The sequence below is a fragment of the Pongo abelii genome, chromosome 6 (assembly GCF_028885655.2).
Source record: "Pongo abelii isolate AG06213 chromosome 6, NHGRI_mPonAbe1-v2.0_pri, whole genome shotgun sequence".
In the NCBI taxonomy this organism is placed as follows: Eukaryota; Metazoa; Chordata; class Mammalia; order Primates; family Hominidae; genus Pongo; species Pongo abelii.
The window spans coordinates 21327520-21352204 of record NC_071991.2 but is presented as its reverse complement, the minus strand read 5'-3'; the positions used below and the strand labels follow the sequence as shown (position 1 = coordinate 21352204).

The 24685-nt window shown below is 49.6% G+C and overlaps 1 protein-coding gene across 6 annotated transcripts in view; it reads left to right on the top strand.

Annotated features, from left to right (window-relative positions):
* Positions 1-24685, top strand: part of RABGEF1 (RAB guanine nucleotide exchange factor 1) — a 172276-nt gene that overhangs the window by 20457 nt on the left and 127134 nt on the right. For all 6 annotated transcript variants that reach the window (XM_054560462.2, XM_054560460.2, XM_054560458.2 and 3 more), the window contains one exon: positions 2666-3334. The gene's annotated coding sequence lies outside the window, so the exon portion shown is untranslated. The remainder of the gene's footprint in view (positions 1-2665; positions 3335-24685) is intronic.

Sequence of the window (24685 nt, the reverse complement as noted above, 5' to 3'; positions counted from 1 at the left end):
CATGATAAAGAATCCCTCCTCTAAACCAATAACCAACATCAAAATTAGCAGTGGAATCATAAAGTCATGTGTGATAGATGGTTCCATTAATGGTCCCAGTAAGTCAGACCTTCCAGCATCCGTGCTCTTGCTAGTTCCCTCCCATATTGACGTTGGTTTGGCTCTTGCTTTGCCTTCTGACCTCTTCTACATCCCCTAATTCACTCTGCTACTGTTAAACAGGTTAGCCGTGTCAGAAGGGTCTTCCCTCTTGCTGTTCGGTGGCTGGAACATTCTTGCCCAGATATTTGCATAGGAGCGCAGCTGGCTCCCTCATCTTTTATTCAGGTCACCTCACGAGGCCGCTTCTGTCTATTTTAAAGCTGCAAGCTTCTTGGTTGCAGTTTTTTTTTTTTTTTTTTCTTTTTGAGACAGGGTCTTGCTCTGTCACCCAGGCTGGAGTGCAGTGGTGTGATCACAGCTCACTGCAGCCTCAACCCCTCAGGCTCATGTGATCCTACCACCTTGGCCTCCAGAGTAGCTGGGACTACAGGTACAGGCCACCACGCCTGGCTAATGTTTGTATTTTCAGTAGAGGTGGGGTTTCACCACCAGAGGTGGGGTTGCCCAGGCTGGTCTCAAACTCCTGACCTCAGGTGATCAGCCCGCCTCGGCCTCCCAAAGTGCTGGGATTACAGGTGTGAGCCACTGCGCCCGGCCAGTCCTCTCTGTCTTAACCTTCACAAGGAAACTTTGAAATGATACCCACTTTTTGTTACTGCTTTCCTTAGGCCTTTTCTGTCTTTAAAACCAACCTCTTCTGCTCAGCTCATTGAACACTCATTCTGGGGCCAGGGGCCTAAACTCATGCCTGTAATCCCAGCACTTTGGGAGGCCAGGGTTGGCAGATTGCTTGAGTCCAGGAGTTCGAGACCAGCCAGGGCGACATGGCAAAACCTTGTCTCTACAAAAAAAAACTAGCTCTACCCCAAAAACTAGCTGAGTGTGGTGGCACACACTTACCATCCCAGCTACTGAGGAAGCTGAAGCAAAAGGATCACTTTAGCCAGGGAGTTGGAGGCTGGAGTGTGCTGAGATTGCAATACTGTGCTCCAGCCTGGGCAACAGTGAGACCCTATCTCAAAAAAAGAGGAAACACTCATTCTGTTAGAATGGTTTATAGAATGGTGTGTTGCCTGATTCTATGATCACAAGTCAGTTAAGATCTTTAAAGTAAATATTATTGTCTTTTGGTAATAGCAATTATCACCATGTAATGTACTACTTTAAATTTATTGTTTATTGGCTCCTCCACCTTCTCAGCACAGGTACTTTGTGTTTGTCTTTTCATTTTTTTTTTTGAGACAGAGTTTCACTCTTGTTGCCCAAGCTGGAGTGCAATGTCGTGATCTCCGCTCACTGCAACCTCTGTTTCCTGGGTTCAAGTGATTCTCCTGCCTCAACCTCCCAAGTAGCTGGGATTACAGGCATGCGCCACTACGCCCAGCTAATTTTGTATTTTTAGTAGAGACAGGGTTTCTCTATGTTCTGCTGGTCTCTAACTACTGACCTCAGGTGATCCGCCCGCCTCTGCCTCCCAAAGTGCTGGGATTACAGGCATGAGCCACCGCACCCAGCCATACTTTTGTTTTATACTCTGTTGTACCCTCAGCCTAGCACACATTAGGCACCTAGGAAGAATTTGAGAAACGAATCAATTAATCCCCACTTTACCAATAATGAGCAAGCACAGAAATTAGGGCTGGGCGCGGTGGCTCACGCCTGTAATCCCAGCATTTTGGGAGACCAAGGCAGGTGGATCATTTGAGGTCAGGAGTACTAGACTAGCCTGGCCAATATGATGAAACCCTGTCTCTAGTAAAAATACAAAAATTAGCTGGGTGCGGAGGCTCACACCTGTAATCCTAGCACTTTGGAAGGCCAAGGCGGCCGGATCACTTGAGGTCAGGATTCCAAACCAGCCTGGCCAACATGGTGAAACCCTGTCTCGACTAAAAATACGAAAAAATTAGCTGGACGTGGTGGCGGGTGCCTATAATTCCGGCTACTCGGGAGGCTGAGGTGGGAGAATCGCTTGAACCTAGGAGGCGGAGTGTGCAGTGAGCTGAGATCACACCACTGCACTCCAGTCTGGGTGACAGAGCGAGACTGTCTCAAAAAAAGAAAAAAAGAAGACTGAAAAATTAGGCAGCCTGTCCAAGAACACCACAGCGACAATTAGCAAAGCTGGGGTTCCAACCCAGGTCTATCTAAGAGCCACAGCATTGTATTTTCTTTTTTTTCTTGCTGTGACTGCACCTTTCACCATAGATGGCATCCAGGACGCAGAGCAATCAGCATCTAGCTACTGTTTTTAATATTCCTTACATGGGAATCACGTAAAGAAAGTAAACAGGATCCAATTTGTGACTCAACCATTCATACTTTGTGACACTGGCTAATTATTTCACTTCTGGGTCTCAGTTACGCTTTTTTTTTTTTTTTTTTTTTCTTTTTGAGACAGGGTCTCGCTCTGCTCTGTCACCCGGGCTGGAGTTCAGTGGAGGGATCTCTGCACCCTCAACTTCCTGGGCTATCAAGCGATCCTCCCACCTCCGCCTCCCCAGTAGTTGGGATCACAGGTGCCCGTCATCATCCCGGCTGATTTGTAAAATTTCTTTTGTAGAGATGGGGATATCCCTCTGTGGCCCAGGGTGGTCTCGAACTCCTGGCCTCAAGCGATCCTCCTGCCTGGGCCTCCTAAAGATTCAGCTGCTTTTGGATCAACCGATTGGCTTAAGACCCTTTAATTCGAACACCTATCACATCCTAGGATCCGCGAAGGACTGAAACAGAGTTTATGAAGCGTCCCTCGGCGCAGTGGCTCCGCTCCACCTCCCATTCGCGCTTCCACCGTGGCCTCGGCTCCAGGAGTCGCCGCGGGCCCAGCGTCGCCCTCCAGCTGCTGCGCATCGGAAGCCGGAAGCAGGGACTGAGCCACAGACTAAGAAACGTCGGTTTCTCCGGGGCTCCCCAGCGCCCCAGCTTTAGCGCGGAAGCTGCCCTCTTCTATTTGCTCTTGGGCGTCAGGGCGGCACCCTACTCTGTGTGAGCCTTTGGATCCCGCTCGCACTTCTTCCCGTCATCAGCCAAAGGCCCCGGAAGTGACGTTTGCGCGCCGTGCGTTACGCGCGTGCGCTGGCTGCCGGGGGGTGGGGCAAGCAGGGGGTTGCGTGTGAGGCTGGAGCGGACCGCGGAGCCCAGACCTGCTGAGCGACGCGGGCAAGCGGTGGTCTGGACCGCGGCGCAGACGCGGGCGAGCTGCGGCTTGGACGCCGGCGGACACGCGGGCGAGGTACGGAGTGGACGGACTGGGGCTAAGAGCTGCGCGGCGGGGCATCTTGGGCCGGGGGTGGCGGGGCTGTTGGTCCGTGCCGTCCGCGCGGCCGGGACAGTTGCGCGTCGGTGCCTCCCGCTGTCCTTCGTCCCATATTCCGGCTCCTTCAGCGCCGCCTGCCCCGTTTCAGGCCGCCCTCGGTTCCCTTAATCCTCACAGTGCGCGGCCTCTCCGTCCAACGTGCTCGTTGCCGGCATCTCCAGCGCCCGGCCGTGCCCCGACGGCCTGACCTGGATCACTTCCTGGCCGCCTCCCTCTCCGGCGGCTCCCCTCGGTCCGGCTCCCACTTCCCCGTCCAGGACGCTGGCTCCGAAGCAACATCTGTGGTCGCGCGGGACCCCTCCCAGGACCTCCCCGGAACGCGCCGGGATGGGACACTCGGACCCAGACCACAGACCCCGGCCGCGGCAGGGGCGCCGGGACTTGATCCCGCGTCGCCCTGGGGGGACAGAAGTGTCCCGGAGTTGGGAGGGGATTTGAAGCCTGTGGTCCTGACTTCCACCCCGTGGCTGAGGGCGAGGCTGCGGGGCTGGGGTTAGGAGCAGAAGTCCCTACTTCCGAACCGTCTGGGAGGAGAACCGAGGGATGCCCATCACGGCAGTTTAGGGAGAGAGAGGGAGGGACTCTGCCGCTTTGGAGGCTAGGTCATAGGCCGCTGGCGGTGTCTCAGCGCGGGTGACAAATCCTTGCCGTTGGAAAATGTGTCGTGGGCGCCCGTGGGCTCGTTTTGCCTTTGAGATTAAATAGGAAATTTTCCCAGGACGAGTTTACCGGAGCACCTTGGGAGTTGGTTTTTGGCTTGGAGAGCTACTTTCCCCTCTCTAAATCTAAAACTGCTTTGTTTTTCCTTATTATTTTTTTCGAGATGGGATCTCACAATGTTGCCCAGGCTGGTGTCAAAACTCCTGGCCTTAAGCGATCCTCCCGCCTGGGCCTCTCGGAGTGCTGGGATTAGAGACGTGAGCCATTGCGCAGCTTTAACTGCTGTTAAAGAGTCTGTTCCTTAAAATTGTTGTACCAGGAAACTTGCCAGAGATGCAAGAAAATGTGATTATATTGTTAACATTTAATGGTAAATAACATTTTGCCTTTAAGAGTTACTGATTCATATCCGCAAGATTAAGAAATGTTCAGGATATGAATTTTTAATGGCCTTTCCAATCAGTCATGTTTCTCCTCTTTAGAAGTTAGCCAGTTGAGGAGAAGGGACAGTCAAGATACTTTCAATACAGTGTGGTAAGGAGTGTGAGCTAAGATGGAGCACCGAGGAAGGAGCCGGGCATTTAGGCCATGCTGTTGGGTGTGGAGCCTGGAAGGGATCAGAGAATACTTTCTGCATGTGTCTTGAAGAATGAGTAGCATTCAGACTAACAGGGTGGAGTGAGGGAGAGGGGAAACCAAAGGAGAGGAGGCCAGTAACTACAAGGAGGTGCTTATTTATTTATTTATTTATTTTTTAGAGAGAGGGTCTCACTTTGTCACCCAGGCTGGAGTACAGTGACACGATCACGAGTCACTGAAGTCTCAACTGCCTGGGCTCAAGTGAACCTCCCACCTCAACCTCCCGAGTAGCTGAGACTGCAAATGGGTGCCGCCACACCCAGCTGATTTTTAAAGATTTTGTAAAGGTGTTGTCTTGCTGTGTTGCCCCGGCTGGTCTTGAATTCCTGGACTCAAGCAATTCTCCCGCCTCAAGTGTCCCAAAGTGCTGAAATTACAGGCATCGGCTCCCGAGCCTGGAGGGTGGTTATTAAAGAGAAAAAGTACAGGACAGAGATGTAGGAGCTTAGGCTTTAATCTGATGGTGACAGAACCAGGGAAGGGTTTTTAGCTGGGTCCTTATGTGGTTAAAATGGGTCTCCCTGGCCAGCCGCGGTGGCTTATGCCTGTAATCCCAGCACTTTGGGAGGCCGAGGTGGTCAGATCACGAGGTCAGGAGTTCAAGACCAGCCTAACTAACATGGTGAAACCCGTCTCTACTAAAAACACAAAAATTAGATGGGCATGATGGCGCCTACCTGTAATCCTAGCTACTCAGGAGGCTGAGGCAGGAGAATTACTTGAACCCAGGAAGCGGAGGTTGTCTGAGCTGAGATTGCACCAATGCATTCCAGCCTGGGCGACAGTGCAAGACTTCGTCTCAAACAAAACAAAACAAAAACAAAACAAAAAAAGGTCTCTATCTGTCGTCCAGGTTGGAATGCAATGGCAGGAACACAGCTAACTGCAGCCTCTACCACCAAGGCTTAAGTGATCCTCTTGTCTCAGCCTCCCAGGTAGCTGGGAACACAGGCCTGCCACCTAGTAATTTAGCCTGATTGGCCAAATTTTTGTTTGTTTGTTTGTTTTTGATACGGAGTCTCGCTCTGTCGGCCAGGCTGGAGTGCGGTGGCCTGATCTCGGCTCACTGCAAGCTCCGCCTCCCGGGTTCATGCCATTCTGCTGCCTCAGCCTCCCAAGTAGCTGGGACTACAGGCACCCGCCACCATGCCCGGCTAATTTTTTGTATTTTTAGTAGAGACGGGGGTTTCATCATGTTAGCTAGGATGGTCTCAATCTCCTGACCTCGTGGTCTGCCCGCCTCGGCCTCCCAAAGTGCTGGGATTACAGGTGTGAGCCACTGTATCTGGCCTAAATTTTTTTGTACAGATGGAATCCCTATATGTTTCCCAGGGTGGTCTCCAACCCCTGGCCTCAAGTGATTCTCTAGCCTTGGACTCCCAAAGTGTTGGGATTACAAACATGAGCCACTGCACCCAGTCTTAAAATGGAATTTTATGTAGCTCTTACGTACAGGCTGCTATATAGCTGATAAGAACAAATGTTTTCGGTATAGTGCTGGATTATTTGCTTTTTTTTTTTTTTTTTTTTTTGAGATGGAGTCTTGCTCTGTCACCGGGCTAGAGTGCAGTGGTTTGATCTTGGCCACTACAACCTCCACCTCCTGGGTTCAAGTGATTCGCCTGCCTCAGCCTTCTGAGTACCTGGGAATATAGGCACACGCCACCATGCCCAGCTAATTACTGCTGTCTTGTATTTTAATCTTCTCTGCTCATTAGATGTTTGAAGTGAGGCCAGGCATGTTGGCTCATGCCTGTAATCCCAGCACTTTGGGAGGCCAAGGTGGGAGAATCACTTGAGGCCAGGAGTTGGAAACCAGCCTGGGCAACATAGCAAGACTGCATCTCTACAAAAAAAAAGAAAAGATGCTTGAAATGAATGTATACTCATTTCCTAGTTGTTTCTTTCTGTAAGGATGTCTGACCCGGCTAATTTGTAAACAGGAATTCTGCATTCATTTCTCTCTTTGCATTCTCAACCCTAGTTGGGCACACAAGTGTTTAATGAGTATTTAACTGATTTGATAAGAATAAATTCATTGATTTCTTTGATTTTTGTTGCTGGTTTTCAGTGAACAAAATGTTACCAGTATTTACTCATTGTGATGTCTACATATACAACTAAGATTCTGTTTACCTATGTCAGTCTCTGGCTAGAGACATAGAATTTCAGTCTTGACTATGTGAGTTTAATTTCTGGCACGTGGGGTTTTATTGGCTGCAGAGCAAACATCTCTAGCAGAGATGACCTATCCCTCAAATATAGGAAATACCTGTGTAAACCTAACACCTGTGACTCAGAATAGAAATGGTACCAAGTGGCTTCTTAGCCCATCAGTGAAGTTACCGCAGTATAGGCCAGATGCGGTGGCTCACGCCTGTAATCCCAACACTTTGGGAGGCTGAGGTGGGCAGATCACTTAAGGCCAGGAGTTTGAGACCAGCCTGGATCAAGATGGCGAAACCCCATCTCTACTAAAATACAAAAAACTTAGCCAGGCATGGTGGTGTGCGCCTGTGATCTCAGCTACTCGGGAGTCTGAGGCACAAGAATCTCTTGAACCCAGTAGGTGGAGGTTGCAGTGAGCCGAGATGGTGCCACTGCACTCCAGCCTGGGCAACAGAGTGAGACTCTGTCTCAAAAAAAAAAAAAAAGTGATCACACTAAAACCAGAAGTTTCAGGCTGGTGCAGTGGCTCATGCCTATAATACCAGTGCTTTGGGAGGCCAAAGTGGGAGGATCGCTTGAGTCCAGGAGTTCCAGGCTGCAGTGAGTTGTGATCAAGCCACTGCACTACAGCCTGCGTGACAGAGTGATACCCCGTCTCCATAAAAAGAAGTTTCATAGTACAGGCCCAACATTTTGAAAGTCTTATTAAATATACACTTTTATCATAAAACACTGTAGAAACATCATGTGTGTTATTTCACATGGCTGAAGTGAGTTTAAATAATCTAGACTGTTGTTATAATACGTAAACATGTGAAACAACAGTTATCCTATTTAATACTATTTAACTTATGTTTATTTGTTTGATGTTGGATAAAGCTCCTAAAATGCTGTAGGAAAACATTATAGTTTTTGGTGCTGTTTTCAAGTTTCCTGTGAAATTCCTGTTTTCAATGAAGTGACCGTCAGTGGGATAGGAAGTGTAATTTTTATTTATAGTAGAACTTTTTTTTTCTTTTTCTTCTTTTTTTTGAGACAGAGTCTCCCTCTGTTGCCCAGGCTATAGTGCAGTGGCACGATCTCGGCTCACTGCAAGCTCTGCCTCCCAGGTTCAAGCCATTCTCCTGCCTCAACCTCCCGAGTAGCTGGGAGTACAGGCACCCGCCACCACGCCTGGCTAATTTTTTATATTTTTAGTAGAGACAGGGTTTCACCGTGTTAGCCAGGATGGTCTCGATCTCCTGACCTCGTGATCTGCCAGCCTCAGCCTCCCAAAGTGCTGGGATTACAGCCGTGAGCCACCACGCCCGGCCTTTTTTTTTTTTTCTTTTTTTGAGACGGAGTCTCACTCTGTTGCCCAGGCTGGAGTGCAGTTGCTCGATCTCGGCTCACTGCAACCTCTGCCTCCCAAGTTCAAGCAGTCCTCCTGCCTCGGCCCCCCTAGTAGGTGGGATTACAGGCACGCACCACCATGCCTTGCTAAATTTTGTATTTTTAGTAGAGATGGGGTTTCGCCATGTTGGCCAGGTCAGTCTCAAACTCCTGAACTGAGGTGATCCATCCTCCTCGGCCTCCCAAAGTGCTGAGATTGCAGGCGTGAGCCACCGCACCCAGCCCTTATCTTGGATTTCTAGACTCCATAACCAAGAGAAGTAAATTTCTGTTGTTTAAGCCAAAAAAAAAATGAAAAGAAGAAGAATATAGGCTATGAGTGGTGGCATGTTCCTGCAGTCCAAGCTACTCAAGGCAGTTGAGGTGGGAGGATCTCTTGAGCCCAGGAGAGATTGGTGGAATGTATTAAATGAATAGGTGGATGACAGAGCCTTGGGAAATGTAAAAAAATTAGTAAAATAAAATAAAACATGATCCGTCTATATACTGTCTATAAATACAGACTCACTTTAGATACAAAGACACAAAGAGATTGAAAACAAAAGAATGAAGAAATAAATTCCATGCAAAAAGTAACCAAATGAGGCCAGGCTTAGTGACTCATACCTGTAATCCCAGCACTCTGGGAGGCTGAGGCGGGCAGATCCCTTGAGGTTGGGAGTTCAAGAGCAGCCTGACCAACATGGAGAAACCCTGTCTCTACTAAAAATACAAAATTAGCCGGGCGTGGTGGTGCATGCCTGTAATCCCAGCTACTCGGAGGTAGGCTGAGGCAGGAGAATTGCTTGAACCCAGGAGGCAGAGGTTGCAGTGAGCTGAGATCGTGTTATTGCACTCCAGCCTGGGCAACAAGAGTGAAACTCTGTGTCAAAAAAAAAAAAAAAAAAAAGTAACCAAATGACATCAGGAGTGGCCATATGTTAGGCAAAATAGGTTTTAAGCCAAAAATGGTTATGAGAGACAAGGGAATTCTATACTGATGAAAAGTTTAATCCAACAAGAAGATATAATAATTTAAACATATATGCACCTAACAACAGAGCACCAAAACATATGAAGCAAGAAAGGATAGAATTGAAGGGAGAAATAGAGTTTCACAGTGATCACTGGTGACCTCACTACCTCAACTTTATAACAATCAGAGACCAGATCAATAGGAAAGAGCACTTGAAGAACATGATAATCCAACTAGATCTAATGGACATTTACAGATACCCACCCAACAACAGCAAAATACACATTCTTTTCAGGAGCATGTGGGACGTTGTCCAGAGTATATAGTGTATTAGGCTGCAAAACAAGTATTAATGTTTTAAAAGATTGAAAGTATCCAAAGTGCTAAGTATTTTATAATCACCATGGAATGAAACTAGACATCAGTAACAAGGAAAACTCGAAAACTCACAAATATATGGAAAGTAAACACACTCTTAAACAATCACTGGTTGAAGATGAAATCATACAGGAAATTAGAAAACAGTTTGAGATGAATGAAAATGAAAACACAACATACCAGAACTTATGGGATGCAGTTAAAGCAGTGCTCAGAGGGAAATGTATAGCTGTAAGCATCTACCTCTAAAAATAAGAAATCCAGGAGTGGTGGCTCATGTCAACATCCCAGCATTTTGGGAAGCCGAAGCGGGAGGATCACCTGAGGTCAGGAGTTCAAGACCAGCCTGACCAACATGGCAAAAGCCCCTCACTACTAAAAATACAAAAATTAGCCAGGTGTGGTGGTGCAGGCCGGTAATCCCAGCTACTTGGGAGGCTGGGGCAGGAGAATTCCTTGAACCTGGGAGAGGGAGGTTGCAGTGAGCCGAGATTACACCACTGCATTCCAGCCTGGGTGACAGAGTGAGACTCCATCTCAAAAAATAAATAAAAATAAAAATTAAGAGTAAGAAAGATCTCAAATCAGTCGCCTAACTATACACCACTGCATTCCAGCCTGGGTGACAGAGTGAGACTCCATCTCAAAAAATAAATAAAAATAAAAATTAAGAGTAAGAAAGATATCAACTCAGTCACCTAACTATACACTTTAAAGGATCTAGAAAAGAAGAGCTAAACCCAAGCTAGCAGAATACGGGAAACAAAGAGAGTGAAAATAAATAAAGAATAGGAAAAGAAGAGAATAGGTAGAATTAAAAGTTTTTACAGATCAGCAAAATCGACAAATTTTTAGCTAGATTTACTAAGAAAAAAAAAAAGAAAACTCAAATAGCCAAAATCAGAAATGAAAATGAGGACATTACTGTGACTTTACAGTAATTAAAGTGATTATAAGAGAATACTATAAACCTACGTACACCAGCAAATTGAATAACCAAATGAAATGGCAAATCTCTAGAAACACAAAACCTGCCAAGACTAAATCAAAAATAAATAAAAAATATGGGTAAACCGGCCGGGCAAGGTGGCTCACGCCTATAATCCCAGCACTTTGGGAGGCCGAGGTGGGCAGATCACCTGAGGTCAGGAGTTCGAGACCAGCCTGGCCAACATGGTGAAATCCTGTCTCTACTAAAAATGCAAAAAAATAATTGGACGTGGTGGTAGGCACCTGCAATCCCAGCAACTCGGAGGCTGAGGCAGGAGAATCACTTGAACCCGGGAGGCAGATGTTGCAGTGAGCCAAGATTGCACCATTGCACTCCAGCCTGGGGGATGAGAGCAAGACTTCGTCTCAAAAAAAAAAAGAAAATAGGGGTAAACCTATAACTAGTAAGAAGATTAAATTGCTAATTAAAATCCTCCCAACAAAGAAATACCCCTGACTGGATGGCTTTACCAGTGAATTCTACCAGACATTTAAAGGAAAATTAATGCCACTTTTGCAGACTCTTTCAAAAACTTGAAGAGGAGGAAATACTTTCTAACTCATTCTATGAAGCCAGCATTGCCTTGATAACTAGAGCCAGACGAAGGTGCTACAAGAAAACAACTGACCAATATTGTTTATAAACATTGATAAAAAAATCTTTTTTTTTTTTTTTTTTGAGATGGAGTCTCGCTCTGTCGCCCAGGCTGGAATGCAGTGGTGCAATCTCGGCTCACTGCAACCTCTGCCTCCCAGGTTCAACCAATTCTCTGCCTCAGCCTCCCAAGTAGCTGGGATTATAGGCAAGTGCCACCACACTGGGCTAATTTTTGTATTTTTAGTAGAGACGGGGTTTCACCATCTTGGCCAGGCTGGTCTTGAACTCCTGACCTCGTGATCCACCTGCCTCGGCCTCCCAAAGTGCTGGGATTACAGGCATGAGCCACCGTGCCCGGCCTGATAAAAAAATTCTTAAGAAAACACTGCCAAACTGACTGGGCACAGTGGCTCATGCTGGTAATCCCAGCACTTTGGGAGGCCAAGGCAGGTGGATCACTTGAGCTCAAGAGTTCAAGACCAGCCTGGGCAACATAGTGAAACCCCATCTCTACCTAAAATACAAAAATTAGCTGGGTGTGGTGTTACACGCCTGTGGTTCCAGCTACTTGGGAGGCTGAGGTGAAAGGATCTGGGAAGTTGAGGCTGCAGTGCGCCGTGATTGCATCACGGCGCACTGCAGCCTGCGTGACAGAGCAAGACACCATCTTATAAAATAAATAAATATTTTAAAAAATTAAATTTACAAAAAGAGAAAACACTGCCAAATTGAACTTAGCAAAATGTTATTATAAGGATTGTATAAGGCCAAGTGCGGTGCCTCACCCCTAAAATTCCACCACTTTGGGGGGCTGAGGAAGGTGAGTCACTTGAGGTCAGGGGTTCGAGACCAGCCTGGCCAATATGGTGAAACTCTGTCTCTACTAAAAATACAAAAAAAAAAAAATTAGCCGAGTGTTGTGGCAAGCGCCTATAATCCCAGCTACTTCGGAGGCTGGGGCATGAGAATCGCTGGAACCTGGGAGGCGGGGGTTGCAGTGAGCCGTGATCGTGCCACTGCACTCCAGCCTGGACGACAAAGCGAGCCTCCATCTCAAAAAAACAAAAAGAAAATGACAACACCAAATGTTGCAGAGGATATGGATCAATGAAAACTCTCATATATTGTTGGTGGAACTGTAAACTAGTAGCAACCACACTGACAGACAGTTTGACAGTTTCTTAAAGAGTTAGTTGTGCACCTCCCATACCGTACATAATTCTATATATTCCTAGGCATTTACTCAAGAGAAATTAAAAATATACATCTACACAAAGACTTGAACACAAGTATTCAAAGCAGCTTTATTCCTAATAGTACAAAACTGTACACAGCCCGGATGTCTGTACCCAGAAGAGTGGAAAATAAATGATGGTATATCCATATAGTGGGATAGTACTCAGAACAAAATATATGTAGAATCATGAATGAGTGTCAAAAAATATACTGAGTGAAAAAAGTTGGACCCAAAAAACATATACACATGATATACACATGGTCTGTGACTTACAATGGTTTGACTTCGGATTTTTTCAACTTTATGATAGAACAAAAGCAATATGCATTCAGTAGAAACTGTACTTCAAGTACCCATAAAACCCTCCCGTTTTCAATTTCAGTAGAGTATCCAGTAAATTACACGAGAAATTCAACACTTTATTACAAAATATGCTTTGTGTTCAGTGATTTTGCCAAACTGAAGGCTAATGTAAGTGTTCTGAGCATGTTTAAGACAAGCTAAGCTAAGGCTCGGCACTGTGGCTCACACCTGTAATCCCAACACTTTGGGAGACTGAGGCGGGAGGATCACTTGAGCCCAGGAGGTCAAGACCAGCCTGAGCAACGTAGCAAGTTCCCATTTCTACAAAATTAAAAAAAAAATAATTAGTCAAATGTGCTGGCATGCATCTGTAGTCCCAGCTACTGGGGAGGCTGAGGTGGGAGGATCACTTGAGGCCGGGAGGTTGAGGCTGCAGTGAGCCATGATGGTGCCACTGCACTCCAGCTTGGGCGACAAAGCAAGACCCTGTTTTCTTAAAAAACAAATAAATAAATAAAAGTGTATAAATTTGTTTCATTTCTGCAGTTGCACTAGTTACATTTCTAGCACTCGGTAGCTCTACCGGCTGCCATACTGAACAATCGGCATTGGCAGATTAAGAAGTTCCATCATCACAGAAAGTTCAGCTGGGCAGTGCTGTTTCGGAAGGTCCCTTGGGCACTGGGCCTCTGCTGCTCATTAGCAGACCCTTTGTTGGGTTTTTTTCCTTTCCCTGCCTCCCTCTCTTACCCATGCTTCCTGGCATCTCCTCCCATGTAAAAGTTCTGCACCCACAGCATTGTCTTAAGGTAAGAAGAACCTCAGCGAGTGCATTGAGTGATATTGGTGTGAGGTGGGGGCAGCTGGGGTGGCTCCAAGGCACAGTAGCCCTGCCAGCCGTTCCCACCCAAAACTGTCACCATGAAGGAGCTGAGGGACTGTGTTCCCGCCGTCACCTCTCCAAAAGTGGCAGGTAAAGGGACGGGCAGAGATTGCACAGGAAGGTCAACAATCCTGAGATCTGGGGCCGAGCAGTCCAGCCCCTCCAGTTCTAAGTGGTGGGATTGGGGAGTCAGAGGCCCTGGTCATCCCTTCCCCACCCGCCTCCCACCTAAAGCTCCCACCCACCCCTCTCTGCAGCCAAGCACTGATGTCCTACATCCCCCTGAGCCTAGGATGGGAACTCCCTCCTAAGGAACCTCCACATTCCCAAGGAGGACATGGAGTCTCCAAGAAGGGAGGTGATTCCACAGAGTCCACACAGCTGCTGAGAAGTCAGCTGGCTCCTGGCACCTAGGTCCTGGCTGGACCCTACCCCCCAGGCTTGAGGGCTGAGGCAAGGATCATGGGAGTTTCAGGTAATACCAGGCTCAAGGCCCCCCATGCCGGAAGGGGCTGGCACCTCCCTGCTGGGGATCTTTTCTAGAGCCCCAGGCCCTCCTAGCGGGGGACAAAAGCAGTGAGCCAGCTGGTCCCACTTCCCTAGTCCGTGGCCTTCACTCAGCTGAAAGGCACGTGGTTCTAGAAGCCCTGAGCGGGCTTCTTCATGGACAGAGCATTTGGCACAGTGACAGGGTGTAAGGGGGAGATTCGGGGACAGGGTATTTGGAACATCTCACCCTTCACCCTCACATTCCTTCCCTCCCTTGAGTGTCTAGAGCAGGGCTGAATGGGTAGCAATTGGAGACTTCACAGTCATGTATGTTTCCACCCCCCAGGGCACCATCAAAAGTAAATTAACATTTTTTCCATTTCCCCTTTATTGCAAACACGTTGAATGTTGTTGCACAAACTCCATCTCTCCCCTGGCTTCCCTACTCCCTGGTTTCCTGGCCTGGGCTTCCAGGGCAGGGCTGGCTAAGGGTGAGAAGGTAGGTCTCATGCCCCTCCCTGGGCTCCAAGACCCTGCTGCCCCCAGAGACACAGCCAAGTGTCTGGTCCCCTGACTCCTCCTCCTCTCCTCCCTCGGCTGCCAGCCCTCCTGGCTCCCAGGCCCCCACCCACCCTGCCCTCTCCCATGGAGTTAAGAATCCTGGAGGAGCAAAAGTTTTGCACACTTACCAGTGCTCAGAAACATTGAGAACTTGGACCTGCCCTGGGAGTGCAGCCTGGACTCAGATGGCACCATTTCAGGAGGGTCCCGAGAGAGAGGACTGAGACCCTCAGGGAATCATTCATTCATTATTCATGCATTCTTTCATTTGTTTGTTCAGTAAACTCTTTTCTTTTTTTTCTTTCTTTTTCTTTTTTTTTGAGACAGGGTCTCACTCTGTCACCCAGGCTGGAGTGCAGTGGCGAGATCTCGGCTCACCGTAACCTCCACCTCTGGGGCTCAAGCGATTCTCCTGCCTCAGCCACCAGAGTGGCTGGGATTACAAGAATGTTCCACTACGTTTGGTTAATTTTTGTATTTTTAGTAGAGATGGGGTTTCACCATGTTGGCCAGGCTGGTCTCGAACTCCTGGCCTCAAGTGATCCACCCACCTGGGCCTCCCAAAGTGCTGGGATTACAGGCGTGAGCCACTGCACCCAGCCTTGTTCAGTAAATTCTTGCTCTCCCTCTGCTCCAAGCCTGCAGAGAGAGCAGAAGGATCAGGCACAGCCTTGCTCTCAAAGAGGTCCCAATGCAGCGGGGGACACCGTGGGGCAGCGGTGGTATCCGGCATGGTAAGTAAAGGGTGCCGCGGGAATGGGAAAGATCCTGGGGCGCTTCACCAAGGAGGAGTCTTTTGACTTGGCAAGGTGGTTTGTGGAATAGTGAAGGAAGGTTCTTTACAGGCAGCAGTGATGGTCGGGAGAAGATGGAGCGAGGATCAGTGAGGCACCGTTAGGAGTGATGAACCCGGGGAGTTGGACGGAACATAAGGTCCGGCTGGAAAGGTGGGAAAGGACCAGGCCATAGAGGGCCCGGCGGGGCCTGGAGGGCAGTGGGAAGCCAGCGAAGGGCATTGAGCTAAAGAGGGGCACGGTCAGGTTTGCATGAGAAGGAGTTCATGCAAGCCTTTGGCTCCCTATGGAGAACCAGCCGGAGGGGCAGGGCCCAGGAGCTGGTGACGTGGATGTCACAATACCCCGGCCAAATAATGTGAGTTTAGGGTGAAGCCAGTGGCAGTAGGGAGAGAATGAAGTCGGAATCGCGTGGATTGGCCTTGGTCTACCAATGAGACAGAGGGTGGAGGGGAGGGGGAGGGCGGAGCCTCCGATGATGCCGGCATCACTCTCTGGGTGCTTTGATAGGCGTCAGGGCCCTTCTCTCAATGAGGGGAACAACAGGGCTGGGGGATCAGTTAGCCCTGGACTTAGGGGTGTGTGGTCCTATGGGTCCCTGGGTGGAGGTGTCGGCCTGGTTCTGGACATGCTGGCCTGGAGCCCTGTTGAGGACGAGGCTGGTGACCCAGGGAGAGTATGGTGTCAAGCCACAGGGTGGAGGAATGGCTCAGAAAGAGGACCTTGAGGCCCTGGGTGCAGCAGCTCATGCCTGTAATCCCAGCACTTTGGGAGGCTGAGGTAGGCGGATCACTTGAGGTCAGAAGGTCGAGACCAGCCTGGCCAACATGGTGAAACCTTGTCTCTACTAAAAAGACAAAGATTAACCGGGCACGGTGGCGTGCACCAGTAATCCCAGCTACCCAGGAGGCTGAGGTAGGACAATCACTTGAACCTGGGAGGCGGAGGTTGCAGTGAGCTGAAATTGTGCTACAGCACTCTAGCCTGAGCAACAGAGCAAGACCCTGTCCCAAAAATAAAAGGACCTCGAGAAAGAGTCTGAGATGCGATCTGAGGGCCACTCACATGAAAGGGATGGGCAAGAGGAGCACAGAGGAAGGCTCTGGAAGAGAGGCAGGAAGAGAGACCGTCATGGGCAGGGGCTTTGCCGCAAGAGGTTGCACAGTGGCTTGGCCCACATGTCAGGGAGGAGGAGCGACCATTCAGTGACAAGAGCTGCTGCAGCCCTTGTCTGTCCATCCATCCGGGGAGGACTGGGGACAAAAGCCAGGCTGGAGAGAGTTTTGGAGAGAGTGGGTCGTGAGAAAGTGAGGGATTAGAAGTGTAGATGACTCTGGCTGGGCACGGTGGCTCACGCCTATAATCCCAGCACTTTGTAGACAACTGGCCGGGCGCAGTGGCTCACATCTGTAATCCTAGCACTTTGGGAGGCTGAGGCAGGAGGATCACCTGAGGTCAGGAGTTTGAGACCAGCCTGGGCAACATGGTGAAACCCTGTCTTTACTAAAAATACAAAAATTACAGGGGTGTGGTAGTGAATGCCTGTAATTTCAGCTACTCAGGAGGCTCACGCAGGAGTATCACTTACATCTGGGAGTCGGAGGTTGCAGTGAGCTGAGATTGCACCGCCGTACTTCAGCGTGGGTTAACAAGGGGAGACTGTCTCAAAAAAAAAAAAAAAAAAAAGTGTAGATAACTCTTTGAAGCACCTTGGCTGGGGAGAGATAGAGCTGGGTGGGGCTGGACGTGAGCCTTACAAGGGACTTTAAAAAATATATATATTTTTTTCTTGAGTCAGGGTCTCACTGTTGCCCAGGTTGGAGTGCAGTGGCGCAATCATAGCTCATTGCAGCCTCAAAATCCTGGGCTCAAGCTGTCCTTTCGCTTCTGGCCCCCAAGTAGCTGGGATTACAAGTGCCTAACACCATGCCTGGCTAATTTTTATATTTTTGTAGAGACTGGGTTTTACCATATTGTCCAGGCTAGTCTCAAACTCTAATCTCAAGCAATCTGCCTGCTTCAGCCTCCCAAAGTGCTGGGATTACAGGTGTGAGTCATCCAGTGTGGCCAAGGGACTTTTAAAACTTTTTAAATGAGAGAAAGTGGACCATGGGGCTGGGCATGGTGGCTCATGCCTGTAATCCTAGCACTTTGAGAGGCCAAGGGAGGTGGATCACTCGAGGTCAGGAGTTTGAGACCAGCCTGGCCAACATGGTCAAACCCCGTCTCTACTAAAAATACAAAAATTAGCCAGGCATGGTGGCGGGTACCTGAATTCCCAGCTATTTGGGAGGCTGAGGCAGGAGGATCACTTGAACCCAGGAGGTGGAGGTTGCAGTGAGTCCAGATCATGCCATTGCACTCCAGCCTAGGTGACAGGGCGAGACTCCGTCTCAAAAAAAAAAGAAAAATGGAGCGTGGTCGTGTGCTGAGGGCTGGGAAACACTGGCAGGCATGGGAGAGCAAAAGGAAGTCCCTGGGTGAGGTCCCTGTGTCCAGAGCACATCTGGCCCCCCATCTGGTGGATGGTTTCTGAATAAGCAAGTTATTGGGCACAGATGGCAGGAGCAGGCCTAGACATGGTGCAGGTTCCCTTGGTGATGGGGGATGCAGGAAGGGGAAGAACAGCTGGCCGTGGGGGATGGGGAGCAAGATACATGGGAGTCTCCATGGTGCAGCCGATGTGCGTGGAGCAGAGAGAGGACTGCAGAGGGAGGCACCCCTGACCCCATGCCCCAGGAGACACTACTGCTGGGCACAGGTCCATCTTCCCTCTGTGTCAACCAGGAAGCATAGTCATGGTGGTGAGGGTGGAGGGGGTACAGAGCAGGAGTGAGAGGGGCTGGGAAGAACCTCCGTCCAGAATGCAAGAGGAGGCCTGGGCTCCATCCCAGCCCTACCTTGGATTCAATAAGAGACTCAGAGCCGACGTCTCTGCCCCAAGAGCCTCTACTTCCCCACCTGGAGAATGGGGCCTCGGCCTCCATGTGCTGTAGGGGGCTTGCAGCGTGGCGTCTCACAAGTCTTTCATTTCAGGCCTGCAGAACACAGAAAAGTCCATACTTGGGGATTCCAGGATCCTGACATTCTACAACATAATTTCTATGTTGCCACCAGGGATGGGTCAAACCAACGTCTCTCCCTTCACAGTGGCTCTGTCTGCCCATCCCAGCCGCCAGCTCCCTTCCCTTCCCTTCTCCCCGTCAACTCTGGGCACGGCCAGCCTCGAACACATCCCAAGTGAGCACTTGGCAGGCGGGGACCATGATTCATGCCCTTCCAGCAGGCTTCGTGGCTTGCCCGCCTGCCAGAGTAGGCAGGATATTCTTGGCCTCACCATTCACTCAGGATTAGCAGGGCGGGGGTAGCTGGGGCTGGGGGAGGTGCAGACTGTGTTCTCCAGCCTCAGCGAGGTGGGGGTGTTCATGTTTGAAGTGGCCGCCAGGCTGGCCGGGGAGGGAACATCACCCCATAAACTGAGGCCACGTCTGGGACCCAGACAGCAGAACTGCGGTGGGGCCATCGGAGGAAGGCTGCCACCTGCTTCATGTCCAGGGAAAAAAGGGCCAGGAGTCTGGGGGCAAAGTGAGGCTGCTCACCTCAAACCCCTGATCCTATTTCCTTCCACGAGCCTCTTCCTTATTGGGAAGCCCGGCCCTCTCCATCCCCACTACCTAGGCTGGGCCAGGAGTTTGAAGCCAGCTCCCAAACAGCCAAGGAACAGAGCAAGTCAGCAGCCTCCAGCCACTCCCTCCCGCTGCCCACCCCAGCTCCCCAAATTCCCCATCACAGCCACGCACCCCCACCCCCCACCCTCAGACCAGTACTTCAGGATAAACCTGGAGCTCCCAGGATAAGGCTGTGCCTCCCACATTAGACCATCATTTCAGAGCAAGACTATGTCTCCCTAAAACCAAGTGTCCTGAGCCTCACCAGTGCACACACAGCATGGCCAGTGTCCCAGGCTAGGGCCATGCCCCTTAGACCATGGTTCCCAGCCAGAGCTCTACCTCCTCCCTCTGATCAGAACCCCCAGGGCAAGGCCTGTCTCCTTATCAGGGGTGACAAGAGAGGACTGGATCATCAAAGTGGGCAGCCCACGAAAGAGTCGGAGGAGAGTGCAAGGTCCCCACCCACCATGGGCTCACCTGGGCCCAGAGGAATCCGTTATTTCTAGGTCAGATGCAAACAGTTGCTTGGTTTGGAGCAGGAGCCCGGGTCTGGACCATGGGTGAGGGGAGGTGATTTTGGAGCAGGGTCTCTGGACAGGGAGGGGCCAGGTTTACTCAGGGCAGAGGCAGCAGTTTAGCCTCTGCTGGTGGCAGCTCTCCCCACTCCCTGCAAGGCTGCGGTGATCCCCTGTGAAAATGCATTGTCCCCCTCCTCCAGAGCTCCAAGTTGCTGTCCCCAAGCAGTCATCACCCCAGACCTGGGTCTCTGAGTCTCAGTGTGGGTGGGTCTGACTCTGCCACCCAGGGCTCCAGCTTTGTGTCAAACCCACGGGAATTTCACTCCTGACTCCACCCTGGTACTCCTCCACCTTTCTAACCTCGGTTTTCCTCATCTGGAAAATGGGGACAGGGACATCTACAGCAGGGGGTTCCATGGTGTGCTCTTTCCCCTTGGCTGGCCACAAGTAACTCCGGTGACCGCAGGGCCAAGGTGCAGGAAGCAACAAAGCTGAGTCCAGCCCGTCCTTCAGTCCCACATGCAGCGCCGGGACCTCCGGGAAGTCACTGAGACAGAGCCACATGGAGGAGTGGGGAGATATCTGGCTGGCCTTGGGAGGGTTGGCCTTGGTAACCTGTAGGGAGGCGAATTCCAGGCCCCTCTGGGTTTCCTCGTGGGTCCATTCTCTCCCCCGAGCTCTGGCTTGAGCACCTGGCTAGAGCCCCTCTCCAGAGAGAGCTAGAGACCCATGAGCAGCCCAGGAGGAATGGGGGGCACAGGGCATACATTCTTCTTTTTCTGCCTCATTCTCTGTTCCCCTAGACTGGGAGACAAAGGACTGGATTTGAATTCTGTCTTTGCCATTCACCAGATATAAGGCATTGGGCAAGGTATTGAATCTCTCCAAGCCTCAGTTTTCTCATCTGTAAAATGGGAGTGGCTGGGTGCAGTGGCTCACACCTGTAATCCCAGCACTTTGGGAGGCCGAGGCGGATGGACCACCTGAGATCAGGAGTTCGAGACCAGCCTGGCCAACGTGGTGAAACCCCATCTCTACTAAAAATACAAAAAATTAGCCGAGCGTCGTCGCAGGCGCCCGTAATCTTAGCTACTTGGGAGGCTGAGGCAGAAGAATCACTTGAACCTGGGAAGAGGAGGTTTCGGTGAGCTGGGATCGTTCCACTGCACTCCAACCTTGGTGACAGAGCAAAATTCCGTCTCAAAAAACAAAACAAAACTGGTGTGGTAGTGTGCACTTGTAGTCCCAGCTACTCGGGAGGCTGAGGCAGGAGGATCACTTGAACCCAGGAGGTTGAGGCTGCAGTGAGCCAAAGTCATGCCACTCCACTTCAACCTGGGTGACAGAGAGAGACCCTGTCTCAAAAATAAAATAAAAATAAAATGGGAATGATAGCAAACCCAGGGCCATTGGAGAATGACATGGGCTAAGGCAGGAAAGAGCCTGTCCCTGTCAGACGGGGACGGCAGATGTGGGCACAGTTATCTTCATCCTCTCCAGGCTCCTCTGAGGAGCACCCAGAGACCCCAACTCAGGGGAGGCAGTGCAAACCAGGGACCCCCAAGTTTCTGGCCCAGAGCCCCTGCTGGAGAGGGACAGGAGTCCTCAGCTCTGAGCATCACTGAGGCTTGGGTGAAGGGAGGGACAGAGGCCCAGCTAGACCCTGCACATTCCAGCCCTGGTTCATTCTGGATCCAAGCACTGAGATCTCTCCCTACCGGGCCGGAGCTTGCTCTCTGCTCAGTCCTTATAAGTTCATCGGCCTGAGCTCCTCTTCCGCCTTGAAGGGGTCCTGCCTGTGTAGGGCTGCGTTCCCGGCATGCCATGGATGGGGGAGCGACTGGAGGTCTCCCCGGGAAGTGTTTGACTCCAGGTCAGATCCTGGGAAAAGGCCACAGCCCTAGGACCTGGAGCCAAGGGACTGAGGGCCAAGCGGGCCCTGGAGGGGGAGGAGGGTAGTTGGGGGGAGGGGGAGGTAGGGGAGGGGACTTAGTAAGAGGGTGCGGCTCAATTAGCTGGGACAGTGAGGAGGAGTAGTAAAGGGGCTTAGGGGTGTGGAAGGGAGCTCAATGGAGAAAAAGGGGGGGTTCGTGTGTAACAGGGGGCCCAGGCTTTCCCTCCCTGGTCACACTTCTCCTGCCACTCAGCTCTCTTCACACCACCCACCCTAAGCCGTGCCCTCCGACCTCCCACCTGCCTGGGGCTGACCACTCTCCCTTGTCTCTTTCCATCCAGGGCCTTGGGAACTCCAAGACAGAATGGCCCGAGGCCTGGACGCTCTCTGAGGACATCTCTGCAAAGGCCCCAGCGGCCCAGGCCAGTGGGATGCAGGCTGCTGGCCCTGTCCAGACTCTCATACTGTGGGGCAGGGTTGCAGGGGCCCCTCCCTGGGTTTGCTCTGGGGTGGCAGAGAGCCATTGTGAGTCAGTTCAGGGTGATGGGCAGCGCTCTCTTGCAGCTCAAGGAAGCCTTCCTGGAGGAGGGAGCCTGACCCTCCAGCTGGGCTTGAATGAGGAAGAGGCTAGATAGAGGCCTGGCAGTGGGGCAGGGGTGGGGACTCTCTGTGAGCAGCCGTGTGGCAGGTATGATAGGAAGAAGGACTGGAGGGGTAGACAGGCACTGCCATCCATAGCCTGGAAAGTGTCACTAACAGGGCAGGACTTCATCCAAGAAGTAACAGGGAGGCTGGGCACAGTAGCTCAGGCCTGTAATCTCCACGCTTTCAGAGGCTGAGGCGAGAAGATGGCTTGAGCCCAGGAGCTTGAGACTAGCCTAGGCAACATAGCGAGACCTCCATCTCTGCTAAAAAATTTTAAAAATTAGCTGGGCATGGTGGCGCACACCAGTAGCCCCAGCTACTAGGGAGGCTGAGGTGGGAGGATCTGAGCCCAGGAGACTGAGGCTGCAGGGAGCTGTGATTGTACAAGCACACTCCAGTCTGGAAGACAGAGCAAGACTCTGACTCTTTTTTTTTTAATTTTTTGAGAGAGTGTTTCGCCCTTGTTGCCCAGGCTGGAGTGCAATGGTGTAGTCTCAGCTCACTGTAACCTCCACCTCCTGGGTTCAAGCAATTCTCCTGCCTCAGCCACCCAAGTAGCTGGGATTACAGGTGCCTGCCACCACCCCCAGCTAATTTTTGTATTTTTAGTAAATACAAGGTTTCACCATGTTGGCCAGGCTGGTCTTGAACTCCCGACCTCAGGGATCCATCCGCCTCAGCCTCATTTGTATTGATTTGTAGGAGCTATTTATATATTCCGGATACAAGTTCTTTATCAGATATATGGTTTGTGACTATTTTCTTATAAGTCTGTGGTTTGTCTATTAATTTTTTTATTGATGACTGTTTTTAAAAATTGTGGTTAAGTATACATGACATAAAACGGATCATCTTAACCATTTTAAAATGTCAAATTCAGTGGCATTAAGTACATCCACAATATTGTGCAACTATCATCACTACCATCAACTCAAAAAGGGCAGGGCATCCAATACCCATTAAGCTGTCACTCCCCAATCTCCCATTTTCCCAGCCCTGACAATCACTAATCTACTTTCTGTCTATATGGATTTGCCTATTTGGATATTCATATTAATAGAATCAACAGTAGGTCGCTTTTTGTGTTTAGCTTTTTTCACTTGGCATAATGTTTTCAAGATTCATGTACTTTGCAGAATGTATCAAAATTTCATTCCTCTTTCGGGTTGGATAATATTTCATTGTATGGATAGACCACAGTTTGTTTATCCATTCATCCATTGGTGGATATTTGGGTTGCTTCCACCTTGTGGCTATTGTTTTGTTTGTGTGTGTGTGTGTGTGTGTATGTGTTTGTCAGCTCCTTTAGGGTCTGACTTTTGGGTATTTTGAATAGTACCGCTGTGAACCTTCATCTACAAGTTTTTGTGTGAATTCATGTTTTCTGTTCTCTTGGATATATATCTAGGAGTGGAAATACTGGGTCACAGGGCAATTCTGTGCTTTTTGAGGAACTGCCACACTATTTTTCACGGAGGCTGCACCATTTTAGATTCCCACCAGCAACATATGAGAACTCCGATTTCTCCAGACCCTCAACAAAATTTATCTTTCATTTTTTGATTATAGTCATCTTCATGGGTAGGAAGTGGTGTCTTATTGTGGTTTTCACTTACATTTCACTAATGATTAGTGATGTTGAAAAGATTTTCCTGTGCTTTTTGCCAATTTGTATTTTTTCCTTATAGAAATGTCTATTCAAGTCTTTTGTTAATAGTTTCATTGGGTTGTTTGTCTTTTTGTTGTTCAGTTTTGAGAGTTTTTTATATATTCTGGAAACTAGATCCTTATTAGCAATATGACTTGCAAATATTTTCTGTCATTCTGTAGAGTTTATTTTCACTTTCTTGATAGTATCTTTTAATGTATCTTAAGTTTTTTTGTTTGTTTGTTTTTGAGACGGAGTCTCGCTCTGTCGCCGCCCAGGCTGGAGGGCAGTGGTGCTATCTTAGCTTACTGCAAGCTCTGCCTCCTGGGTTCACTCCATTCTCCTGCCTTAGCCTCCCAAGTAGTTGGGACTATAGGCACCCGCTACCATGCCTGGCTAATTTTTTTTGTAGTTTTTAGTAGAGATGGGGTTTCACCGTGTTAGCCAGAATGGTCTCCATCTCCTGACCTCGTGCCCGCCCGCCTTGGCCTCCCAAAGTGCTGGGATTACAGGTATGAGCCACTGCGCCTGGCCTGTATGTAAGTTTTTTATTTGGATGAAGTTCAATCTATCTATTTTTTCTTTTGTTGCTTGTACTTTTGGTGTCATATCTAGAAAATCATTGCCAAATCCCAGGTCTTGGAGATTTACCTGTGTTTTCTTCTAAGAGTTCTATAATCCTAGCTCTCACAGTTAGGTCTTTTATCCATTTTGAATTATGATGTCAGGTAAAGATACATGAGGTGGGGTAAAGGTCTAACTTTATTTTTTGGCGTGTGGACATCCAGTTGTCTCAGCACCATTTGTTGAAGAGACTGTTCTTTCCCCCATTGAATGATCTTG